Source organism: Notothenia rossii (assembly GCF_949606895.1).
Source record: "Notothenia rossii genome assembly, chromosome: 8".
Lineage (NCBI taxonomy): Eukaryota > Metazoa > Chordata > Actinopteri > Perciformes > Nototheniidae > Notothenia > Notothenia rossii.
The window spans coordinates 29,575,892-29,581,093 of NC_136906.1; positions in this window are offsets into that span (position 1 = coordinate 29,575,892).

Genomic DNA, 5,202 nt, shown 5'->3' on the forward strand with positions numbered 1-5,202 from the left:
AAAACAAAATTATACCCACATGAAACTTGAGGATATTGAGAAAGCCATTGATCAAAATCAATTCTGGGATCTGTGGAGCAACTTCAACACAAAACAACGCAAGCATTACCCATCCAAAACAGTGACATCTGGAGAGAACATTTTGAAAGTTTGTACAAAGACATACCAATAAATCTAATGAATTCAGATCAATGTATTACAAAAGAGAAACTCCAAACATTAGAAGAAACTATTAAAGACCACCAAAACCCCCTTGATTTCCCAATGACTTGGGAAGAGTTGACCACACAGACACAATCTCTCCGGCCAAGGAAAGCTTGTGGCCCAGACAACATTAAAAACGAAATGCTCAGATGCAGCACCCCAGAGATGCAGGGTACAGTATTAAAGCTGTTCAATATCATATTGCAGTCAGGATGTTTTCCTGACATCTGGTGCAAAGGGCTCATTTCCCCCATTCATAAGAGTGGAGACAAATCAGACCCTAATAACTACCGTGCCATCTGTGTCAGCAGCTGTCTGGGGAAATTATTCTGTAGTATTCTAAATAAAAGAATACAAGATTTCCCTTAACCGACAATCCATCTTGAGTCAAAATCAAATTGGCTTCCTTCCAAAACACCGCACCACCGACCATGTATATACCCTTCACACTTTAGTTAACAAACATGTACACCAAACAAAACATGGTAAGATATTCACTTGTTTCATTGATTTCAAAAAAGCTTTCGACTCTATTTGGCACGAAGGGCTCTATTATAGACTTCTACATTGTGGTATAGGGGGCAAAATGTACGATCTGGTTAAATCAATGTATTTAGGGAATAAGTGTGCTGTTAAAATTGGAGACAAACAAACTGAATTCTTCACCCAGAGAAGAGGTGTTCGTCAGGGTTGCAATTTAAGTCCCACTTTATTTAATATATATATAAATGAACTTGCTGTTCAGTTGGATCACTGTGCTGCTCCTGGCCTCTCCCTCCTAGAGAGAGAGGTGAAGTGTCTGCTTTATGCTGATGACCTTGTTCTGCTGTCTCCTACTGAACAAGGACTACAACAACAGCTGGACATAGTAGACCAGTACTGTAAGAACTGGGCCCTGGCAGTCAATATGAAGAAAACTAATGTCATGGTTTTCCAAAAACGCCCCAGATGTCAGGAGAACAAATACCAGTTTACCATAAATAATCATATCATCGAACATAGTATGAGTTACACCTACCTCGGTTTAACCATAACAGCATCAGGAAGTTTCAACATGGCAGTGAATGCACTCAAAGAAAAAGCCAGAAGAGCTCTTAATGCAATTAAGAGAACATTTTATAATGTCCAAATTCCAATTAAAATCTGGCTCAAAATCTTTGATAGTGTGATCCAGCCCATTGCGCTGTACGGTAGTGAAGTATGGGGTCCACTCAGTCACCAGAGCTATACCCGCTGGGACAAACATCCAACAGAGTCTTTCCATGCAGAATTCTGCAGATACATTTTACGTGTTCAGAGAAAAACACCAACAAATGCATGTAGAGCAGAAATTAGGCAGATACCCACTGATCATTAACACTCAAAAGAGAGCACTGACATTCTTTAACCACCTTAGATCCAGCCCCCGAGACACCTCCACTCCAAAGCCCTCCAAAGCCAAGAGCTAACCCCAGAGAAGAGTCCCCTATGTCAGCTGGTGCTGAGGCTAGCTGCCCCCTCTCAGAGCCACTCTGACCAGTCTCTCAACAACACTGCTCTCCAAACACCAATCACAGTCAAACGCATTATAACACAATGTAAAGACAACTATTTACAACATTGGGAAGAAGAAACTAAAAGCCAAAGTAGATTAGAATGTTACCTGGCTTCTAAACAGAGAGTATGAGCTGGCAGAGTATCTCTCTACTGTCAGAGATAGAAAGCAGAGACAGATCCTAACCAAGTACAGGCTCAGTGACCACAAACTGGCAATCGAAACAGGAAGACTCAAAAGATCCTGGGCAACCAAAGAGAACAGAACATGTGGTCACTGTACGACAGGTGAGACTGAGACAGAGATGCACTTCCTCCTGAAGTGCCAAACATTCAACGAAGTAAGGAGCATTTATTGGAACAAGTTGAACTCTGTAATCCCAGGTTTCAAGGAGGTTGATGACCTCTCAAGACTGAGAGTACTCCTAGGAGAAGGAGACAAGGCACACCTTGCTGCCCAATATGTATACACATGCCACAACCTGAGGGACAGTGAATGAGACTCACACACACACACACACACACACACACACACACACACACACACACACACACACACACACACACACACACACACACACACGTGTTGAAATGTAATTGTATCACTGTATATATATATCATCAATAATATGTAAAAATTTGAAATGTCTGTTAATGTTGTTAATTATTTTGTATTGTGATGCTTTGGCAACATTGTTTAATTTAACTTTCATGCAATAAAGCCCCTTTGAATTGAATTGAATTGAATTGAATTGAATTGGAGAGAGAGAGAGAGAGAAATAAATAAATAAATAAAATTTTGAGATGTGGGACTATATATCTTCTTATTTTTTTGTCTTTTCATGGTTTTAAAGGCCACATGACAATAAATCAAATACAATATTGTCGCGATATGGGTATTGGTAAACATTGATCAGAAATATTGTATATTCTCCATTAGGGATGCACCGAATATTCGGCCGCCGAAAATTATCGGCTGAAAATGGTTAAAAAGGCCCTTTCGGCTTTCGGCCGAAAGGGCATATCACCGAATGTCAGGGAACAGGGTTACGTTGATCAGCTAACGTGTTGTTGTGATGACGTAATCAAAACGCGGCGACAAGCACGGCTCGCGACCATGCTCGCGGCTGGCTCACAGCCAACATGTCTGGCGCTTGGAGATATTTAAAAATATCAGAGAAAGAGGCGCGGATTGCGATTTGTAAAACGTGTTCAGCTGACATTTCTCGAGGGGGTGTAACTGCAAAGACTTTCACCACTTCGGGATTAATCCACCACTTGAAATCAAAACACCCGGACAAATATGCGGAGTAAGATCAAATCACAAGCACTGACAGCGAGAGACTGTTCAGCGCTGCCTCTCATGTGCTTGATGAGAAGAGGAACAGACTTATGGCTGATAAAGCAGAGAAGCTACTGTTCATTAAAAATAACCACCCACTTTTCCTTAATAAGTAGACAATGCTGGCTTATCATAAGCCTTATCTAGTTCTACATGTCTACTCTATACCCACTTTCCTGAACAATTTTCATTGTGAGTTTTAATTCACCATCTCAGGTTATCATTAGGGGGAAATGACAGCAGCACAGTGTTCAATATATTGTACTTTTGGTAATCTAAATGATAACAATGGTTGTTTTTACATTGCTCATGAGGACAGGCCACCTTATTTGCAGATTCTTGAAATTGTAATTTAATTTGTAATTGATTGTGGATTTTGTATCCAGTTTTCACTTTATGTATCTTTATACAAGGTGTACTACTTTGCTTATTGAGGACAGACAGCCTTATTTACAGATTCTTGAAATTGAATTGTAATTTCATTTGTAAATAGTTACATTCATGTGGATTTATCCAGTTTGCACATTTGTATGCATGCACTTATAGGTGCATTTGTTGTTGTTGAAGGCCTGGCTGTTACAGTCTTTATTTACACTATTTTGTTGTGGGCCTACTGGCCTAGATGTTTATGCAGTTTTAAAGCACCTTGGCTTTGTTCTGAATGCACTTTGTTGTAGTTATCCTACAGAGAAAAGAAAATGCACTTGACTTGGAATTAATTTACTGTATACATTCAAAAGTGCTGAATAAATGTTTTATGGACCCATAATAGTGATTATTATTTAAGTTAAGTTTAGCCATAATCATGTCTTTTTCCATAATCAGGCAGCTGAACAACATTGGTAAAAAATGTATACATTATATATAATATATATATATATATATATATATATATATATATTTCTATTAATCATTTTCGGCCTTTCGGCATTCGGTTTTCGGCCAACTGTTTCCTATTTTCGGTATCGGTTTTCGGCCAAGAATTTCCATTCGGTGCATCCCTATTCTCCATATTGTCCAGCCTTAATACCAAATAAGTGAAAATATGTAGAATAATGTTTTGAGTGAATTATCCCCTTTGAATCTGTTATAACCTGATTATAATACCGATCGCTGCAAAAAAAAAGCACTGTGATACAAATTGTAGTTCTAAACATAGGTCCATCATTTACCTGTAAACAGTGTTGTTCTACATTTTTGAAAACGAGGGCATTGCACCAAACGCTGTTTGTTGGTCCCCGGCTGGCAGAATGAATCCTGTCAGACGATCAGCTTTGCGGCGTCATCACAAACGGACGTCGCTTCACGTGACGCTCCGTAGGAAACAACGTCACATTGCTCTTAAAACTCATTTCCCCCGCTTCTCGTGGTTTCCTTGTGTCTCTCCATGCTTCCCTGGTGGGAGGGACTAAACGCAGGGAAACGACGCAAGTGAAGGGACGCAAGGATTCCATTTAACCAAAGTGAGAAGCACCCCTGTTTTCTCTTGAGTGTTTCTGATGATAGTGTTTTTGTCCCCCTATAGGCCCGAGATGTGCGCAACAGTGAGGTGGTGGCCATTAAGAAAATGTCGTACAGCGGCAAGCAGACAAACGAGGTAACACACGAAAGAAATATAGCTTATTTTCTTAAGTAAATGTTCATCCTCTACTAATGAACCTTTCAGTTCATTAAAAAATGTCTACCTTTTTAAAATCAACCTCATGTTGTCATATTCTTCTACTTTTAATAAACGTGGGAAAAGTGAATAAATAAGTACTTCCAGATGTCTTCAATGTTTTCCTCTACCTTTTTAACAATAATCATTCTTCATTACGGTACTTTTCGACAAACAAAGATGGGTCTAATTATTGATGTTAATATATTTTTAATTTTTTTTATGTATATGAAAGGTGCTCAAAACACAAGACAAGCATCTTTTTGTATGTTCATGTTCAGAAATGGCAGGACATCATTAAAGAGGTGAAGTTCCTGCAGAAACTTCGCCACCCGAACACCATCGAGTACCGGGGCTGTTACCTGAAGGAGCACACAGCATGGGGTACGTACTGATAGATGGATGGATACAGAGATAAATACAAAGTCAACGTGTCTGCTGATAATAATGATAATGATTTTCTCTA